Source organism: Phyllostomus discolor, chromosome 9, assembly GCF_004126475.2.
Source record: "Phyllostomus discolor isolate MPI-MPIP mPhyDis1 chromosome 9, mPhyDis1.pri.v3, whole genome shotgun sequence".
NCBI lineage: Eukaryota > Metazoa > Chordata > Mammalia > Chiroptera > Phyllostomidae > Phyllostomus > Phyllostomus discolor.
Window position 1 is genome coordinate 7,299,268 of NC_040911.2, and position 22,923 is coordinate 7,322,190.

Below are 22,923 nucleotides of genomic sequence, written 5' to 3' on the forward strand. Positions count from 1 at the left end.
TGGATCAGAAAACTATGGTACATTTACACAATGGAATTCTATGCAGCAGAAAGAAGGAAGGAGCTCCTACCCTTTGCGGCATCATGGATGGAACTGGAGAGCATTATGCTAAGTGAACTAAGCCAGGTGGTGAAAGACAAAATACCATATGATCTCACCTTTAACAGGAACCTAAACAACAAAACAAAGAAACAAGCAAAATATAACCAAAGACACTGAAATACAGGCCAGGCTGACAGTGACCAGAGGTGAGAAAAGAGGGAATTTCAGGGGAGAATGGGAAGGGTTCACGGGAACAAACTTAAAGGACACATGGTCAAAAACTAGGGGGAGGGTGGGCTGGATTGGGAGTAAAAAGGAGAAAACTGTATTTGAACAATGATTAAAATAAAATGTGAAAAAAAAAAGGAGTAGGGACTGTGACCAAAGAGATTCAAGCCGTCCTGCGGGGTTGCTGCTTTAGCGCACAAGGAAGCCATTGTCTCTCTTAAAAGAGGAAGATGAGCTGAGATGGCACTTTTCCTAGTTTCTCAGTAAACGCGGAGTGACTCCAGGACGAGGGCTACCCTCACGGTGGCAGAAACCCTTCTGAATGGAACACCCCCTTTCGGGGGATCCTCTCCCAGGCGTAAGGACCCAAAACTGTTTCACGCAGTCGCTCCGAATCACCATTTGATTCCATTTTATCAATGAGGTCACCCAATTATCTCCAAGGATTTAAATCTTTCTTCCTAATCATTTAATATATCATGATTTTAAAAGATAATCGCTACTAAAATGGCTCATTTAAAATTTTCTCCTAGAGCGGCTGTGCTGGCGTGATGAAAACCAGGACTTTATTCTGCAATCTAATGATAGACTGAGAAATGAGCTCGATTTCCAGCTTGCCCGCACCAAATTGTCGAAAGTCCTTGGAAGTTGTAATGCCCATCTGAATTGGCAATTTAGAATCTTCTGACCTCTTTGTGACTTTCTGGAAGTGAGCTCCCTCAGTGAGACCAATGACAAGAGAAATGGTCCATGCTGCATTGATATTAAGGCTCACCTCTTTTCAATTCTTCTTTCAGTAGTCTCGGAGGAGGGAAGGGATCAGACATGCTCCCTTAATTTTGTTTCCTGGCAATTAACTCCCAGAATAACACCAAATAATTACAACCATAACATTGCAGAGAAAGTTGGAGTAACAGCGAGTGTCGCTAAGCTGCGAACTTTGACAAATGAGCCCCCGTAAATGGCGCAAGGCTGGCTGTCACGCACCTGCGCACATGCTCTGCATCGACACGCGGCAGATTTGGGATAGAAGACAGGTCATCACACTGAAGGGAAATCTAACTTCACAAGGTATGACACTGCTTTGAAGTCGAGGACAGGAGAAATGCCACGCAGAAAGAATTCCTTAAGAGTCACACCAGCAGTATCTTAAATTAGATGTCCATGCATTTACCTATCAATTTCTGTATTCATTTTATTTTCTTTTAAGGAGGCAGAGGGAAAAAATGAATAATCTCCCTGTGTTGTTGTCCCCAAGGGCACACAGCACAATGGCGCTGAATTGGTGCAAGGAGAGAGAGAGACATTCTGTTGAGTGAGCCGATGGCTGAGTATCTCTAGGTCCTCAGTGGTCCTCACACTCCCTCAGACATTGTCCGACAAAGGAGCCAACCCCACCCACACAAGTACCTGTGATCTCTCTTCTTTACTGGTGAGAATCTAAATCTGTTCAGTGTTTTGACTTCAGCTTTGCTTCATTCCCTCCCAACTATCCCTTTTTCTTTCTTCCATGTGCCTTCTCTCTCTCATCCACGATTCCCCCACCCAAAATGCTCACCTTGCTCCAGGTCCCCTTCAGACCTGAACTCCACAGGCGGTGAGGACCCTGCTACCAAGACTTGTCTGAGTTTTGCCCATTCTCGCTCTGTGCTTCGTTCTGGCAGTCCCCGAATAAAACAATTAATTGGCAAATTTTGAGTTCAGCTTTTAAAGAATTCCCGGGTCCCTTCTTCCATCAATCACTGCATTTCTATAGGCGGCTTTACTACCTTCAACTTCAAATAGAGAATGATGTGTGCGACACTTCAGGAGGAAGACAGAAGGATGCTGGGAAAGAACTGTTTTCCAGAGATCTTTGTGTCTTTGAAAAAAAAAACCCGATTCCATCTAAAAGATTTTCTGCTAAAAGAGCTTTTTGTTGTTGTTTAATTTATCTTCTAATAAAAGTCAGATCTTTCTAAATCTTTAAACTTGAAAAACAGCTTAGGATCTAATAGTCCCATGCCATCCAGCAAATATTCTCGTGGGCTCGGGACTTCAAAAGATTAGGCAGCCGAGGGTGAGAGGGAGGTCACGTAGGAGGAGAAGCCCTATCCCGATGAGGAGACAGCAGGGTCTGGATCCCACCAGGCAAATGCAATACAGACACGCCGGTGTGCTCTTCCTCTCCATTTATGATCATTGAAGAAACACCGTAGTGTAAGTCTGATTAGTCAGCCCCTTGTCCTCACGTCCAAAAAAGACACATTTAAAAATATTAGCTGTGGCAGGTGTGGCTCAGTGGATTGAGTGCCAGCCTGAGAACCAAAGGGTTGCTGGTTCGATTCCCAGTCTAGGGCACATGCCTGGGTTGCAGGCCAGGTCCCCAGTGGCGGGTGCATGACAGGCAACCACACACTGATGTTTCTCTCCCTCTCTCTCCACCTCCCTTCCCCTCTCTCAATATAAATAAATAAAATCTTTTTAAAAAGTTAGAAGAAGCAACCCAATAACCCATCATGACTGGAAAACAGTGTAGTAATAAAATAATCAGGTCTCTATATAGCAATATCTACACCTATCTATTCCATGTATAGAATATTGTATCATCTATCTATCTATCTGGAGAGAGTGGGAGAAGGGAAAGAAAAAAGAGACGCTTCACTGTCTAACTACTTTTCAGCCTTTCTTTTTGTTCTCTTTTGCTCTTTAACCTCTGAATGAAAGACATCAAGGCTTCAAGGCTAAGTCACTGGTCCTTTTCTCTTCCTTGGCAAGTTATTCACTTTGTGACAGACTTTATTCTCCTCCTACATCTTCCTATCCAGGGGGTGTTTCCCATACTGCTCCCTTTTTCCTGGACACACCTCCTTTATAGCTAGCTAGGTCCCAGCTACATAACTCAGGCCAGTGAATTTGGGAAAAATAATTTAAAACATTTCTAGATCAGTTTCTTTAAAAGCATTCATCAAGATCCCATGGCCTTTTTTTTTTTCTAAATCTGCTTGTGTGATGTTGGAGACTATGTGTTCCAAATGAGATGATTCCAGTAAGGAGAGGAGCAGTCCAATCAACTTGTGAACTGTGATTCAAATGAGATATAAGCTTTTATTGTATTAAGCCTCTAGCAGAACTTCCAAATGTTTATCAGGTTCAGCTAGCAACAATAATTCCAATGCATCTGATTACAGTCCCAAAGCACTGGTTAGGTCCCTAGGGAATATGGCATCTTTTAATGGAGCAAGGAAATGTCTTTGAACTAGTTTAATTGTTCATTTTCCCCATTTATACAAAGAAGGGTTCAAATTCATGAAGATATTGATGTAGCTAAAAACTAATGTCTAGTTTGCCATTTCATTCATTCCTTGCCTAGGGCCACACCACCCTGAACACGCCCACCCTCATCTGACATTCATTCCTTAAATTTCCTCCAGTTTCATAAACTCAGGTGGGACATATTTTAATTCTCTATACTTTCTAATTAAAACAGAGTCATTTGGAAAGCTATGATTTTTATCTCAGAGATTTCTATTTTTTGTAGTTGTTTTGTTAATCTAAAAATACTCATATTCCTTGTCTGAATAACCTCAATCTCTTGGTACAATAGCTAATCCCTGGGTGGTAATGGAGACCACGTGCCCTTGGCTCACAATTAATCTGCTGAATTTTAGGTGCAGAGGGACAATTGACCACAGGTCGCAACTTGGAGGGGAGAACTCCCAAAATAAAAGTTACCTGAATAAAGCTGAAGCCTTTTGAGGACTAATCCAGGTACAGAATTGTAATTAAATAAGCATTGATCTAACAGCTTACATAAGACAGAAACTTAAAATCTTTCCTGGAGTCCTTTAAAGAATGACAGTGAGGAATGGAATTCCATAATAATCCAGAAGATGGAAATCTCATCATCTCTTCTCCTCTCTCAGTCCCTCCACTCCCATTTCTGTAATTGTGTATTATGCTCCCAGGTTCCCCCAAGTCCTCCCTTCATAGTCTCTCAAATTCACCCATTAAGAACACTCTCTTTCCTCCTATCCCCTTCCTCTGGTAGCATAGGTCCATGTAAAGCATGTTATCCACTTAGCTGTCTTCAATAGTTTTCTTACTTGCCTGCTATGCATATTGGACATCCAGAGACAATGCAACATGCTTCTAACAAAAAATATCTATTTCCCCAATTTGGACCCCAAATACAAGAGAAGCACGATTTTTCCCTAAATTAACAGAATACTGATCCCTTATGTTGCAGGTGGTACCAACCCTACCTACCCACGTCCACACGACCTGAGATTCCCAAAGAGAACACTGTCATACCAAATGGCCAGCCTTGTTTACTGCTTCGAATCTGGAGATTCTAAATCCCACTCAAACCTGGCTACTCCAGAATAAGCACTGTGGAATTAGACTGCATCTAAAGTAAACATCTGATAGAAGCTGGTAAGAACAATTTACATCCCCTCAAAGTCCATTTGTTAAAGCCCTACCCACCAATGCACTGATATTTGGGGGGGGGGGGCATTTGGGAGCAATAATTAGGTTTAGATGAGGTCATAAGGATGCGACACCAAGAAAGGAATTGGTGTCCTTATAAAAAGAAAGAGAGATACCAAAGCTCTCCCTCTACCATGTGAGACGACGGAGACAAGGCAGCCCTATGCAAGCCAGAAGGAGAGCCCTCACCAGAAGCCAGACCTGCTGGCACTGTGATCTCGGACTTCCCAGTCTCCAGAACTGTGGGAAATGAAAGCCTGCTGTGTGATACCTAGTCTATGAGAGTTTGTAATAGCAGCCCAAGCAGGCTGAGACAGAAGCTGCTGAAATCACGCTGTTCCAACACCAGGTGACATTACTAATGTCATCTGACAGCTCATAGGGAATGTGGCTGGGATGAAGCCTTGGCTTGGTCCCCACCACAAATGTTAGCGCAGATTTCTCTCTAGACCATACAAGTTTTAATGTCTGCCATGCAGGACCTGTCCGTCCTCATATACCCGCCTAAGGATGTCCTGCACCAGAATTGACCAGGTCACCTGACTCTACATTTTTTCATGCCTCACTGCCCTGGGACACAAAATAGCCGGTAGTCTTCCTGGATTTGGATGGATGGTGGTGTCTATAACTTCATAGACCTAGTGTAATGGTTTCATTTCAAAGACTCAGTACAAATTTTAGCTCAGGTCTCTCCAGTGTGACCTTCAACCATCACATGTCAACAGCTTATAGATGCCTCCCGCTAAAAGAATCCAGGGTCAATATTTTCATTTGAAGGCATATGGGTATTTGTGATCACTTTTTTAACATTTCTTGAGAGATAGTAGTAAAAACTGCACAGTATACCTGCTCTATTCAATTTTGCATTTATTAAGAAACTCACAGACATATTTAAGTTACCATGCAATAGTCATTATCATAGATTTGAGTCAAGTCATGGGTATCAATATTAAGTGTAGACGTATTTTTCATTTAGAAGCAAATGTTTACAACTCAAATACTGATTAAAAGAAGGAGAATATTTTAATGTTTTTTTCTTGATTGTCTTAGTGTTAGTAAGTATGGCTATAGTGTTAGTAAGTATAGCTAAAATTCAATATTACATTTCTATGCTTCTAACTATATTTCTTGGTTGTATTTGAACTGAGTCATTTTTTATTAATTTAAGTTTCATATATAATAAATAACAAAATACGTCTACATTAAATATGTAATATATTATAGTCTACTTGAACAACAAAAACAACCATAAACACAAAATGATTTACTTAAACATTTCTTTAAAAATTTTCCAGTGATTCTGAAGTCTCCAACAACTTCCATATTATCATTTTTTAAGAGCTAAATGATACTGTGATGTGTGGGATTTCAATATATTGACATTATAACAAAAGTAAGCAAAGAAGTTAAATTTAGAATCTCTCTGTGTTTCTGAAGTGTGCATATCACTATTTTTCACTGCAATGTTTAACCTATTCTTAACTGTAAGAGTCAGAACAGTCCTGAAAATAGTGTTTTTACCTAAAAAGCAATCACTGAAAATATTGTTTTAATAAATTCTTCCTTTTGAAATGTTCTCAAACCCTGTATTTCCTTCCTTTAATCATTTCAGCATTTTCTCCTCTATTTTCCAGGCAGGAAAACCGACTTATAAAGTTGAAAATTAAATTATGTTCAGAGTCTATGCATTTGGAACCAATAATGTTTCTCTGTGCTCACTCAAAAAAAAAGCTTTGTTTCCAGGCTGAGTCCATTATATTTATTGTAGAGTTCATATATTCCTTACAAATGAGATAGGCCCTTACAAACAAACCTAAATTTGAAAAATTATTTCCATAAATTTCAAAATGACAATCTGAGAGATGTTTAAAAATTAATTAGTTAGAAGATTAATACAAGTTAAATTTTGAAAAAACAAGATTATTGATTCTTATGTAAATGTTTTAGTTTCATTAATTTGAAATTCTACCTTTGGTATTGAAGACGGCACTTTTTAACACATTAATATTTCATGTGGTATAGAATCCTCCTGTGAATTGTTTTCTAATTACATTGATTTGGGAGATAAAAGAAAGCTACAGTTTTGATCATTTTGATAGCCTAACCCATTTTACTTTGAGTTTATAAGTTGAGAATTATCTTCATTGTTTATCCTTGCAAGTTGAAATATTAGCTAATAGAATCAGTAACGAATAACATGGATAGAAACTGACATTAATTCAACCTAGATGCATAAACATAAGTATTTTTAAGTGAAATGGTAATAACAGTATAAGTGAAGCTGTAATTAAAAGCAGAATATTTTTCTGAGAATTCTATCTATACAACTAACAATAAAACTGACACTGTTATCTTCATCCCAGTCCACAAAAATAGCTATTGGGGAGACAGATAGCTACTAGAAAATTATAGATTCGTAATGGTTGTTTTTCATAAGGCACAGAAGTTTAATTAATTTGCATAATAAAAAATGTTTATCATTGAGGTCATTGTGATTAGCGTTCTCATTAAGAGATGATTCTAAGAAAGAAGTTTTATCCTATTTGCAAAATAGTTTCATGTTTTTGCAATTTATTTACTCTCTTACTCAAGTATTTGATCTTATCCTAAATCTCTAATATTTAACGGGACATAACAACAACAACTATGTTGTCAGCCATGAATGTTCTGACATATATTGTACATTCGTGTATTTCATCTGTTTATGTAAATAAATACATTTATACTATATCTACAAGGAAAAGAAAGAATTAAAATATATACTATATATTGGAAAGATTAATATTCAACTCTAATTCTTTATCTACATTTACATTATTCAATAATAAGACGGGTATTTAAACCTCATTCACTCTTGCAAATTGTGTTAAGAGATAAATTATATATGAAGGAAGTAAAATCCTGTGATAACACTCACGATAAAGAATATTATGAGCTCAGATTTAAAATAATTGACAATCGGTTCCCAAATCCTAAGAACTGCAGGTAGGCTAGCTCTGTGACCATGCCTGAACCATTTCATTAAAAGCACAAATTAAACTATTTTGCATTTTAAGCAACTGGATTGTTTCAAATTCTAATTATGAGTTATGTCTTATGGTGTTTTGATGTTTTATATAGTGTGTATGGGTGTGTGCTTGAGGTTAATATTCTCATGGCACATAAATACTTTACAAATAAATTATTTTCCAAGGTCTTTCTCATACATTTGAAATAGGCAATGACTAAGAACACTATTAATAAAGTAACATTTTGAGAAGCAGGCATTTAAAGAACAAAGCAACTTACATAAGGAAGCTATTATATCTTGTGATTTTTCTACATTTTCCCCAGTTTCCCATCAGTTTTATGTACTTCCGTCACTTTATCCACTTTTAATATTTCAGGTAAGCTGTATATTCTGTAATTTATTTCCCTGATAGTATCCCATCCCCTTTTACTTAACAGCACATGAACTTCAAATGACTTAGGATTTATTTCATGAAAGGCAACATGGTATACAAGAAAGATATAATGTGGGAATTCTTCCTCTCACTTTGATGCTTAATACCTGTTTCAGTCATTAACTTGAAATTCTACATTTGGTCTTCAAATTACTGACTGAGATTTGTTAGTCACATATGTAAAAGTCAAATAATAAACCTGCCCTAGTCCACTGGGTTAATGTAAGTGAAAAAACGTAGTGGCCATGCAAATACGAGATGCTAGCTTTTGTTTGAACTACAGTATTTTTTTACTATAGAAGCTATGATCCAACAAAGCATTTTTATGTATTTGCTTAAGTTCAAAGCCTGGCATTCTGTGTTATGAATGTGTGACCTGCACAATCTCCCTTACAAAGCTTGTGAGCTCATGGTCAATGTCACTCGGGCCCATACTCGATGCTGAACCCACAGGAAATACAAGTAGAATGGGTTATATTTGCAGCTATAGTCTGTTACGGTAAAACATACGTTTCTATTGCACAAGTTAGACCTTACATGATTGGTAAATAGGATATTTAAGTTGAGCAATGTGTTGATACACATACAATTTGACACTGAAACAGCTTGTATAGCATTCTAACCTCCTGCAGGAAAAAGACAGACACCCCCACCCCCACCCGCCGCCCTGCTACCTGGGGGCTCAGTCCACCCAGACGCACAGCTGCTGTCACCTCTGGCGGCTGGCACTTTCCCCTGCACCCAGAGCTCAGGAGGTCGCCCTCTGACGCTATAATTTAATGCAGCTTAAAGCCCCTGAAACAGCATTGAGCCACACTCAGGTGCCTGGATAGACTCTTCAAGTTCTTTGCTTCCAATACTATTCTGGATGTAAACTTGCATAGATTGTGAGTGGTCTGGCCCAACCCTATTTTCCCATGAGACTTGTTAGCACAGAACATGTGATTATTTTTTTCCAGAAAACATATACTCTCATTAGCAAAAAACGCCTACTTTCTCAATTTGGAGTACCTTCACTAGAATGTATTTGTCAGTATACTACCTAAAATGTAATTAAACTTATTCATGAAACAAGCATTTAACTAACAGATAACTGCTACTTGCTGCCTTGGGCACAGATTTGTAAGAAGTGATGCTCTGGGCTTGGAGCTGGGCACCCACTTAGAGGGAATTGCGCCTTTATAAAGCCTGTGGACAATGCCAAATTGTGTGGGTGAGGGTCAAGTCTCTGTGGGTCATGTCAAAGGTCAAAAACAAAAAGGGAGAATGGTAGCAGGACATTCAGGAATGAATGCATGTAATTAGCTGATATTAAAAAAAAAGAAAAAGAAAAATACTGAGGGCCAGGAAGGTACCTGTGAGTCCAGGCAACGAGAAGATGGGTGTAAGAACTTGGAGCACAGGATATGGAGATGAACATTCACAGCTGTTTCCAGAAACGAGCTGTTCTCCGCCAAATTTTTCAGAATCAAGCCCCTCCAACTTCAGCTGCCAGGAGCTCCAAGCTTCCTCCTCTGCACGGAATCCCTCCGCACACATTATGTCGCCTGCTCGGTTCGGTTCACAGCACTACATAAGTGTTCGTACGCTACTTGGGGAACGAGTACACCAGGAGTCGTAGCGCAGGGCCGTGCTGTGCTGGTGTGTACAACATGGCCATCAAACTGGGGACCGGGGAGATGCAGGCACCACGGAGAAAGTTTAAGGCACTGACTCCCGCAAGAGGACTGGGGAACTGGCACCAGGGAGTAAGAAGGATGAACAGGGGGTCCTTGGGGTTAAGACGCTCTCATTGTCACTGACGGAGAACACAGTGTCAACAGAGTAAGAGGCTGACTTCAAATCTGTCACACTGCAGAAACGTACACAGGCGGTCAGCATTCTCCGCTGTTTAATCATCACGTGTCTATTTCCCAAGAAGGTTAGCCAGCCCGTGGGAATGAGCCACGTGCGTGAGTAAATCTGAAATTCGATTCACATCCGAGAAACAGGTCAGATATTAAGCAGGAAATTTAAATTATAAAAGTTATCGTACAGACTTTAGGTTCCAATATGAAGCCATAGCTGGTTTAATTTTTAGGTTGTTCAGTTGTTGTTGTTGTTTTTTTCTCTTATTGACTGAAAGCATAAATTGCTTACCAGAGAAGCTCTTTGTTCTTTTGGCTGCATAATACCTGAGTTCCCTTATATTCTATTTGGAGAACATGTAAGGCACCTCCGACCCATCACCCACAGCCCTCTGCCACAGGTTTGAACACACACACAAAACAAACCCTCGGGGTGATTTAAGCCCGCAACGTGAATTCTTATGAATGAAGCGTGTTAACTGCCGAGGAGCATTTGTCATATGTCTTCTTTCTCTGGACCCCCTTCAGGGACGTCTGTTTCTGTTGTCTTAGGAGAGGCAATGCTGAATCTCTACTGAATTCCACCACCTACTGGCAGGCATCTGTATTCCAGCCAGGGTCGGCTGCTTCCAGGGAAACGGATCACCCCAGCCGGTTCCACCGGGTAGCACGTCTTCCTGTGGGTCCTGCTCACAAACACCGCGGAGTCTCACTGACCGACCGCTGATGATTTGGCAATGCAGTGGAGACACAGGACTTCCAAAGTAAAATCTTTCCCTCTAGGATCGCCAATCCGAATCGCAATAAGTCATGTGCTGATCTGCAGTGGGCATTGTGGTGCACCACACAAACACCCAACTTCAGGGCGAAAATGCTCGTTCACTGAACTACTGGGAAGGCTGGGCAGGGTGTGCCCAAAGCGGAGCTTCTCCCCAGAAATTGCCCTTAGCCAGAGAAACCTGCTTGGCTTGAGGCTGTGATTCCTCTCCAGTGCAGCCCTCATTCAACGGTTGGTTGATGTAGGGGCACAACATCAACCATGGGAAGGAAGGGGCATTGTAGGGGCACAACAATGCCCCATGGGAGGGGAGGGGCATTGCTTCTCCTCCCAACTCAAGTAAGTGTTACGTGAACACTGTCTAGAATCAGAAAACTGTCCAGGGTCAGAACAGCGCCTACTTTTCAATGTTTCAGAAGCATTTGTGTGGAAATAGTATTTCTTCTGAAAGTATTTGTGGTAGAATTCCCCAGAGAAGCCAGCTGGGCCTGAAAGGTTCTAAACTACAAATCCAATTCTTTTAGAGTACATCCTTATAATTAAAGGTTACACCGTCCACTTGGGTCCGACAATAGTGTTTGTAGCTTGTGCTCTATTGTCCTACAGCTTTTAAAGGAACCAGGTTCTTCGATTCATCTTTTTATCCAGCCCTGTCTTATCGCTCTAGGCTTCCTCTTGAATCAAGAAAACGTGTACAGCAGAATCAGAAGTGCTAACCCACTGAAGCCATTCTATAATACTGTTTTCTTCCTGTAAAACTAAACTCAAATCACAACGTTAATCTTGTCCATCTGATTGTCTCTTTCTTTGGGAGAATTCTATTTTACACTTAATTTCCCAGAAAGCACAGCCGGAGGTCAAATTCACATGGTAATGCTTCAGTGAGGTCGGAGTTCAATGGCAAGAAGCAAGAATGAGAGGGAAGGGAAAGTAGGATATCAGCAGAAAAATGTGAAATACAAAGCCCTACACAGTCGAACTGGACACACCATCTTAGGAAAACATGGCCACTTTCTCAGTTATTCAGGATATCTTCGGGAAGGCTTTGCGTAGAAAGGAAAAATGCAAACCCTTACCATCCAGTTCCCTGATATCACTTGTCTTGAATTGGCCCGCATTTTTCCTAGACAGAAACCCCTCTTTTAGACTGTGTTTCTCAGACTCCCTGAGACTCATGTGCAACATTCAGATGTCTGGAGTGTACTGTCACATGGGAGCTAGAATCAGGAACTGCGGTGAATCCCTCCCAAACCCGAACACTGCCACCAGGAAGGCCGAGGCACAGATCATAACAGGTGAGGTTACAGTGGCGGAGAGAGAATTCCCGACCCTGTGACGGCCCAAGGCATTTCTGGGCCTCTGATCCAGGAAGCAGGGCGAGCGAGACACTGAGGCTTAAGTGGCATCTGGGGTCAAGGATACCTGACAGGGCCAATAAATCCAGACGGGGGCACGTTCACTCTGAGTGGCTTCTCAGAAAAACAGATTTCAGCTGAGCCCCAAACACCATCAGTTCCCCTGGCAGTTTCCTGATATGCCTGCCTAGGAAATACACAAAGCTACGTAGTTCATGTTCAAGTCAGGAATTCCTGGCCGGAACCCTTTCCAAGACCAGACTGGGAAGCTTATGGCTCATTTGAATTTTAAGCACATAGCACATTGCTCTAGTTTCTGTCTATAGTTTTGCAGAACTTTGGAGAATCGGCATTCAGGAAGGCCGCTCTGACTCCTAGCTCTAGGCATCCACCTGTCTCTCTGGATTTGGTGTGGGAAATGGAGCCCAAGGACCTACGCAAACCAGGAGAAAAGCTACGTAGACTTACAAAAACAGAAACTGCCAGCTGGGTGTTAAAAGAGGAGGTGTTGGGGTGGCTTCATAATCTCAGGTAAATTAAGAGCAATGTGGCACCCTGGGTGTGGGGTTGTACAAACATTTGCATTACGTATGGTTCTTCAACACTGCACTCTGCCCTTCACAAGCTAATGGTTCCACAGCTACTGGAGCACTTTCCAGGACTCTGAAGTAAAGGTCAAGTTCACACTAGACAGTGTTTTTGCTTCACTATTCCCATTCCACTAAAATTCTCTAGCAGAACCCTCCTATCACCACTCTAGCTAGAACGGAAATAGGGCCAACTGCAGCAGGGTGAGATTCCGACCAGAGTGACGCCATCTTCAACACCGACGCAGATGCGTGCCCTCGCACAGAGGGAGCCCCCGGGAGCAGTGTGTGTGGACCCTGTCCACGCGGAAACACCCACCAGTCCCACCCTGGGGTCAAACAGTGAAGGAGTCCTCATTCTCTAAACCTAACGGCATACCTTTTGGATAAAGATGATCCCTAAATTAGGATATTCTGAGCAAGATCTCCTATGGAAGACAATAAAATTTCCTTTTAGAACTTAAGAATTTGGGGAAAACACTTACTGCCCTCCTTGAGTCCGGCTTCAGGTAAGGGTTTATTTCTCTTTTTCAAAAATTTATATATGCATTTTAACGACTAAAAAAACAAACACAAAAATACGACATAAACTTTTGTGTTCGTTTTCTCAATTCCTCATCTTTGCAGAAATCTCTTCTGAGCATTTAAATAAGTCATTTCATCCTGTAGCCCCTGCACACTGAAGACTAATTCTCACGGACTCCATCAGAAATCACCACGGTGAGTTTAATTTTTCACCTCTTTTAAAAGCGGAGTACACAGCTGGGAACGCTCCTAAGCGCCCGTGCGGCACAAACCGCCTCTTTCTCCCTGCAGACCCATCATGTCAGGCCTAAGACTCATGGCCTTTGGCTGCCACCGAAAGCTATGAATATGCAATACGGACCGAAGCTCAAGCATCCCCAATGAATTATGCTGCAGAACAATTTATTGTGCTTACCCACAGATTCATTCTGTGGGTAAGCACAATAAAGAAAAAAAAAAGACCAAGTCATTACTGGGTTTTCTTCCCTCTCCTGGTACTGCTTCAATATTTCAAGGGAGAGAAAAATGTACATAGTGATTGTTTCATTCTTGATAAATGATAAAAGCTGTGAAACTGCTGCCCCCCACTTGATGCCAGAATCTTGGAGGGTCTTTAAAAACTGTGTAGAACCCCTCCCATTCCATAACAAACCACTCTGAATATTCTGATCTCAAAAGCAAGCTCAAATGTCTGTGCCCCTTCTCAGTTCTCCCAAACAAAGGCAGGCTATGGAGCTGAATTAGTGTTTGTTGCCAGCTGAGAGCTGCACCCATTGGGAGGGGGCACAGAGAGGTTTGTATCATTGTAATATTTTCCATACTCATAACTGTATGCCTCAATGAGATCTCATTAATTGGATTAAACGAACCTGCTGTGCCCAGATGCTCTGACTGCTATCACTACTCCCAAAACCTATGGGCAGTATCTGATTTCATTACAAACACGAGCAAAAATGTCTACAAACAAAGAGCAGCCAGATAAAAACCATGAATTGAATGGCATTCAAACTGATGTAATTAATCTTTTAACCAGCAGACAGAGGGCGGTAAGTAGTTTTAATGTGTCTACTATTGTGAAATTAAATTGATGCAGCAAAACAAAAGGAAGCAACAAACACATAGGCCTAATTAAATTAACAGCCATTGAATCGTATTGTTTAGATGAACTGCTTGTCAGAAATTGTTAATTATCCATAGCTCCAGAATACCAAATCAGAAAACAACTTCTAATTAACTACTAAACATCATTTTGTTAATTCTACATCGCTTAGTATTTATAAGTGCCTAAATTATATGCATATATTTTTGTGTTTTCCCCTATGAAGTTAAATCAATATGTATTACCACCTTTATTTTAAAGATGAATCAAATTAAGACCAATGAAAACCAACTTGTGAAAAAATGCTTAATAATTAGAAGACCTATGGTTCTCAATGCAGGATTACCTCACATTAGTGATAAATGCTTCTTCCTTCCCTCATTTATTGGCCTGCCTCTCCTCTGCATTGACTGGCACTTGCCTAAACTCCTTCGCTAACACTAAGATATTTTGTTTTTAGGCCTCTGTCCTATGACCTTTGCAGGGTCAGAACAAAGTTGGCACCCTCACACTTCATACAGGAGCTCACCTCTCATTTTTCCATCCTCAGACAAGGCTAGAGCTTCTTCTGATGCCTTGTAATGATGCCGGGTTAACCCACGGAAGTAGCCACTGGACCTGGCGAAGACTGCGTGCCTATCTGTGTGGAATGAGTCTAGAATTCTGAAAATAAAAAGTATTTAGTAAAAGGAAAAGAAGTTAATAGTAATTACTTCCTAATGCTACCATAGAAAGAAATATAGTCATCAAATATAAAATTGCGTGACCCATTTAAACAAGTGGCCACTCAATTAATGCTTGATGTTTTTATAAACGTTGTTGTTAGGGCCTATCATAAGGTTAATGTTTATAGTCTATTACTTTATTAAAATAAGACATGCAGAACATATTTGAGGTTCTCCCAAAATTATAGTTTATGACATAGGGGAGACATAGCAAATGGAAGATAGGAATTATTTGTTTTAAAATACCTATGTGAGAAATAAGTATTGTTCAATCTCAATCTCTCTCTTTTTTTAAGATTTTATTTATTTATTTTAAGAGAGAGGGGAAGGGAGGGAGAAAGAGAGGGAAAGAAACACCAATGATCAGTTGCCTTTTGTACGCACCCTCAACTAGGGACCAAACCTGAAACCCAAGCATGTGCCCTGACCAGGGATCAAACCAGCAACCTTTCACTTTGCAGGATGACACTCAACCCACTGAGCCACACCAGTCAGGGCTCAATGTCTTAAGTATTACTTTTTTTTAAATGGCTATGTCTTGGTAACCACAGAAGAGTACAAGGGCCCCTATGCTTCTCCTGCGATGCTGCCAGGAGCACTGAACACCAGCACATCTGTACCAGTCGATCTCCAGACAATAAATTCCAGTTATTCTCCAGCCAATAAATTCCAGTTATTCTCCTCCACTCATTTTTAGGCCCAGACTGTCAACCCTCAGGTTCCACGTTTCAGAGTTAGAGAAGAACATTTTTTAAAAATGTGAGACAGAAAAATGTTCCCTAATCTTGTCACTATCGAACTCTTGGCCCTTGTCTGTGTTTTACTCCAAGACTACCTGCTCCTTCCTACCTTTACTGAGTCAGTGGTTAATGTTGCAACAATCATGCAGTTTAGGGGGACTAAGAAATTTAGAAAGTGAGAAAAAGGTTAATGAGGTGTGTGGCTGAAAAGTGTGCAAGGAGAAAAGTTACCCATACACAGTGGATTGAAATTAGAGTATTCAAGCCATTCTAGGAGGCAACTGGCTGTAAAATAGAAATTTGAAATATGAATCTCTTATAAGCAATCTATTTACTTCTAACAACTTAGCCTGTAGGAATAAAAAAACAAACATGGAGATAATTTTTTGGCTCTTGTAAGAGAATTCTAACTCGAGCTTAAGTAAAAAGGATGATGTGCTGATTTACCAGACTGAGGAATAAAATCTGAAGAAGGCAAGATGGTTGCTTTGGAAATATAAAACAGTAAAGACTAAAATGTTTCCAGCATATTCTCTGTCTCCTCCTTCTCCCCCTCTTCTGTCCCAATCCTTTCCTCATGGTTCCTTAAACATAGAGGAAAACAGGGCCCCTGGCAGATCCCAAACTTTGCACTTCGGAGCATCCACTACCAGAAATAGAAGGGGTATTTTCCAATAAGCCCCCCAAACTGTTCCAAAGTACAAAGTTGAAAAGTGTGGTTGAAAAGTTACCCATATGCAAAGTGCAAACCTTGTGCACAATCGTGACAAGGAAATCTTGGTCATGTAAGAAAATCTGAAATGTAAGGTTAATATTTATATGTGCAAGAGAGCCTATAGAAGCAGAAAGGAAACTGGACAACAATCATGTATGTACTGCATATGTAATATAGGTATTATATGAGCTAATGTGATGTGTTACATCTTACATAAAAATCAAGACAACTGGATTGTAGAGATAACCAGGAAAGATAAGCAAAAGCTTTCTATTAATAATATAAAATGTTTCCCTGAATTTTTTGCTATGCAAGGGTTCCTTCTGTGGCACATGAAAATAACTAACTAAAAAGCTTGAAAAATTGGACTACATTAAAATAGGATCTTCTTATATTTACATTTGCACTTTCACAAGTTTGGAAAATCCTGTCATTTTCACACTTTAATATATATGAAAAATAGTGAGAACAAGTGCCAGAGTGCTCACGGAAGGCAAGAACTCTAAGTTTAAAAAATCAAACACAAAAAATGAACAACAACAACTTCTCGACGATGAGGACCGACGGAAACAATGACGGTTTAACTCCCGGCATTTCCCGTGTTGGTGCGTGAAGCCAAGGAACGCAGCTGAATGGAGAACGTGCTCCGCTTTCCAGTGACTGGGACTTGGAGACCTAACCTGCGCCGGGACGCCCTTGGGACAAGCTGGCCCCGCCTCCAGTACCCCCCGTAGTGGAAAGGCACGGAGACAACCGGATTTTGCTCAAGATGTGGGGGCTGCCCCGGCTCCCTAGTCTGCTTGGGTGATGCTTCAGGGTTCAACCTGACTTTTTCCTAAAAGAAGGGGATTTGGGAAATGCGTATTTTTCAGATCACGTTTCCATGAGGAGTCACCCAAGGGGCATCTGTCCTCTGCCACTCCGACCTTGGAGAACTGTGCTGGTGCCGTGGGACTGTGCCACCTGCTGTGGGTCCGAGAGCTGTGGGTGCTCAGGGGAGAACAGTTAGTTTCTCAACGCCTTGCATTTACTCACAACACTCTAATAAATAAGCTTGTTTTCAGGAGCTTGGTTCTAAGTACTTAATTCTCAAGGCCTATAATACTGAGTTGCCGATAAAATGAAAAAGCTGTATCCATGATCTATTATTCCTCTATTCTAAATTACTCAGGGCACAACCCAAATATCCTCTATTAATTATCAGTTAATAATCAAAGTAAGTATCAATGATAAGAATAAACATTAAATCCCAACAAAGATGATACTAGGTGAAGACAGCAAAACACATGGGAGTTAAGTATCAAAGCCAGAATTTGAACACAGTCTCAAAATGTAGGCCTTTATTTTCATTACTATTCTTCTGAAGACCCCTTTTCTATTCCCGTACACAGCTTGTCATGCATCTAGGACAATGAATAAAAAATTACGCACATTTGTTCCAAATAACTGTACCTTACATCATGAAAGAAATGTTTGTAATATATTTTTAATATCTGTGTACAGCTCTATATACATGTGACCTATAAGAGAAAGATAAAATTAAATGATTGCTTATTTGTGTTTCATATTTAGATCTTTAAAAAAAATAACATTGAGTGTAACAAACTCTCCCTCATAATCTGGGGTCAATTGCCCTTCAGGTCACTTTCTCCCTACAGGAGCTGCTGATTCGAACCCTATGCTTTCTAAGAGTCTCATATTTGTGTTTTATAGGTTTATCTTCTGGCTACTAAGCTATGCATTGCTATTCTCACTGGTAGCTTGTATGCCTCCACTTTCTAAATTGATCTTTCTAATTGCCTACCGTCTGAGATCTTGTACAATCTTGATTGTTAGAGTTGTGTGTAGCCTGAGATAAAAACAGTAGAAGAGGGTTGTACTTTGTGTGAGAGTTGGAGCTATTGATGTGAAGTCTTCCTTTTGACTTCTTCCAAACATCTGAGTTTGTTAGCGATGTAGAGGAGTAACAGAGTTTAAATAAATGAAAGTAGATTGCAAGAGACATTGAAAAGAAAGCTGTTGGGAGCTCTCAAAAAAACCATGAAGGATATAAACACTCAAGCATTGATACAATTATAGGCATCTCCAGAAGCTCCTCCCTGCCATTAATGACAAAGGACGCTGCACAAAAGGCAACACTTCACTCAACTACCGCTGCAAAGGAAGGAATAATGGAGCTCAGTATTTTCTCCGCACAGCAGTCTCCTCTGCTCAGGGCTGCTTTCTGCAGGAGGAGAGGGGGGCCTCCCCACTCAAGAAAAATGTCTTTCTGTCTGCTTCCACCACTCCCCACTCCTTCTCTTCATTTTTCAAAATGGAAAAAAAACTTCATCTAATTATTCAGATTGTAGAGTATCGAAGGCATATATACTACTCATGTGTAGAAACCATGTGGATGTACTGTCCCTCCACCAAGATAGCACCCTGCAACCATCTAGATTCACATGAAAAGACCAAGAAAGCCTTACTATGGAAAACCCTGTGCTCTCTCTTCTCTAGAGAAGGGAGAGAGAAACCAAGCCAAGCCTACCACTCTAAGGAAGCTGCATTGACCACACTGTTCTCCCTCTGAACTCTTCAGTATGCCGGCAACTCTTTCGGGCTCTCAGAATATGCAGGCAACCAGAGGGATGTACTTTTTCCTGAACTGAGATTTCAACCTTAATGGGAAAAGCGGTCCATTTAGGCCTCCAACCTAAGGCACGCTCCTGAATCTGCACACTAGAATTTGCGACTCCCCAACTAACAGTGAAGTAGCATGTCGATTCCCATTCACTCCTTTTCCTTTCATAAAGCTCCCACCCACTGCAAGAGAGGTGACTGGGAGGACAGGACTTGAGGATCCATTCATTCCCTAAGTAAACCACTGAACATATCCTAATGTAGTGAAACCCCAGCCTCCCTTCAGAAGCCTCTAATGTATACATGAATAGCTTTCCTGAGGGTCTGCCATTGTGCTAGTAAAGTAATAATAATAATAAGAAGAAGAAGAAGAAGAAGAAGAAGAATGAATGAATCTTTAGAATCATAAATGATGAAAAAAAGTTTTTACACTTGTTGATCTACAGAAATGATAACATTTAGAGAAATGACAACTTTTTATTAATCTCTGCCTTCAGGAAACATGCAAGGAGCCCACAAACTACAGTTTGCTAAATACACTGTACCTTCTAATTAAGCTTGCTCAGTCCCTCTGCTCGTTCGATTTCCCTCCATTTCTTATGAAAACAAATAACATTTTCATCAACCCATTTCACAGCAAAGTTGGAAGACCTTGTGACATAATATGTCTCCAATTAAATAAGAGCATTCATTAACATACAAGTTCCCAGAAGGCATAACTCCATCCTCTGCGGGGCTGCATTATATTTAATGCACTTTCTTTTACAGCACCTCTGACTATGACCATAACACAATGCACAACAGCAGAACAGTGTAGGCGCAGGGAGCCTGCTTGGGAACTCACAGTTGAGAGATTGTAACTGTTGCCTGTTGGCTAGCACATACTTCCAGCGGGAGACACAGATGAATTGCAAAAGTCATCCCCACAGGGATGGGCTTACTACAGGAAAGAGTAAGTGATGTTTTAGATTCCGGTCACAACCTGACAAAACAACATAAAGACAGGTGTTTACATGTTGCTAAAGCACAGGGCACCCAAAAAGAGACTTCTCACCATGAGGAAAATAAGTCACTGTGTTAGAACCACAGCGTCCTCTAAAAATCAACAACTGTTGCGCTGAGAACCACAACAGGAGGTGGGGCGAGGCTCCACCGCACCGACGCAGGGCCCGGCGCTCTCTGCGCGAGCAGCGGCTGCGTGGTGACTCGCTGTTTGCAAAAGCCAGTTTCTCAGCTATGGAGAAGCCTGTGTTCACTCAGGTCAAGAAAGCTATTTCTTTTGAACAGTTCTAGGAATGGAGGAATAGAGACGGGGTCTTCCCCAACACAAAGGGTTACAGGAAAACCCCAAATATATCCTAGATGGCAGGAGAAACGTGAGGAGGGAGTTCGCTATGGCTCGGACGGCTGCCTGCTTGGACCAAACAGCTCAAGCCTTTTCAGCCCTGCACCTTTCAATGCCCCAGTACGTAAGACTGCAGCATTAGATAAATCATGCTAGGCAATAACAGGTGAATAAATATCAGGAAACCTTCACTATTTAATAAGTCATACCCTTCCATCAGCCTCCATGTATTAAATGAAATGATTGGCATACACCGCTTGCTCAGACAAATAGATGATGGCAAGAAAGCAGACGACCTCTCCAATCCAAGGATTATGCTTTGGAAGGACATTAATCACTTCGTCCCCCGGGGAAACCCAAAATTGCTAAAAGGAAAAGATTAAGTAGAGAAACAAAACAAAAATAAAAACCGTGGTGCCAAGTGTCCATCTTTTAAAGATTTAGCTGCTTTATGTGCAATAGTAGTACTCTCTGAAATTATTGTTCTGTCAAAAGTATCAGTTGGTGGCACTTTGCATTGTTTCGATGAGATTCTGCTGATTCCTGAGCACCACACAGTCCTAGAAATAGAGGGACATTAAGTGGCATGTCGTCCACTCCACCTGATGCTTAGCATCCCCACCAACTATGCTGCCCCCTTTTTAATTGCATAGCTCAGGCATGATAATCATCTGTGTTCAAAGTATGAGATAGTGATTTACCTGACCCAGGTAGCAATGCTCAAAATAAAGAGATGGGACCTTAGCCCAAAATCCTAGTCTCACATTTGTAATGAAACTTGTGCATGCCAGTGAGATGGAAATCCCCTAAAAGACCAGAAAAGGCCGTTAAACCACGTCCCTCTCCCCAACAAAGCAATCTCAGGTCATTTCCCATCCATGAGACTGCCGTGTCCCAGTGGAGACCCCTCCGAAGGGAGCACCTTCTGCAGGTCAGCACGGAAGGTGTGTGATCCCACGGCGTGTTAGAGACAATTGCTTTTACATTATTTTAAAATGAGAAGAAGAAACAGTTTAACCCCAGGACAAATTAAAGTTAACAGAACAGATGAAAGATCCATGCTAACCAATTGAACTTCTTCTCAGACAGGAAAAAGCAGATGCACGCCACTGAAAGCCCTGTGCAGGCACAGACACTGAGTAACTCGTGCGCCCTGAGTCGCAAGCCCTGGCCCGCACCAGCTCAGCCGGCGGATGGTTTTCCAAGGCATCGGGTCTTATGCCAGTTTTAAGGGGCTGCAGGAATTATTTACCAAACGTGCCTAATAAGTTCCCTGTTTCTCTTTCACAGAGTAGTTTCTCACAATTATTTGGTTTCATAATAATGAGTTTGGGCTATTTTCCTTCTCTGTGTTTATCGTTTTGCATCTCCTTCTCTTCTTTCTCCCACTTGATGAATAATCACCGAGGACTAACCACGCCTGCTCCTACATAAACCCGCCCAGAGAAGACATCAACCCCGCCCCAGTCAGTTTCCCAGTGGCCGAGACAGACAGACACGTAAATAAAAGCATCCACTGGTTTGTTAAGTGTGCAGGGATAAAACTGTCCTATGGTAAAATTAAGGAATGCAGAGGCATGACAAGGAAGTCAGGGGAGGAGTGGAGGACACACACCAAAGGGGACAGTTACCCAGGGGCTGCGTATGGCGAGAAGAATCATATGTTGTAGTCAGGCACTGCGGGCAGGCAATACATACCTCCTAATACAAATTACACTGAAAAGTTCTCTGCTTAGAAAACTCATTACCTGGAACAAGTCATTTTCTTGGTTTCCTCTGATCCGTGAGTTGTTTCTTTTTTGCCCTCTCCTTTCAAAGCTCCAACCGCGCACGGAGGAGCTAACTCCACACTGTCCCACAGCTGCTCTCCTGTTTTCTGGGTTTTCTTCACATGCCCCCGTTGGAATCACATATAAATTTGCCTTCCAATTCGTGCATCCCTCAACTCGTATCCAAGTCACTGTTAATTTCATCAGATGGATTTGGTAATTTCAGTAGTTCAGTTATTTCCACCAGGCACTTGAAGACTGTGAATAAACTTAATTATACTAAAACATGGGCATGGGGCTGGAAAACTGCATAAAAAACTCTGAAAAACTGAGCACAGACTTTTGTTCATTTCTTTGAAAAGAAACTCTTTCTACTGTAATTGGTAACTATGGCTTCATCTAACATCTTTCTTCTTCAAGGAGAACCGTATTTGCTTGCTAAACAACAAAAAAAAATCAGAAGTTTAAAAGTTTCCAGCACTAGATTTTGCATTTCTAACTTGGGCACTAGAGGCGCTGCTGGTTTTAGAACAAAGTGACATTTGTGGGGAGTGAGGAACTGACCTAAATAACTTTAGAAACAATGCTTTTACTGAATATTGGGAAACTACAGACAAAAAGGACCACATATGA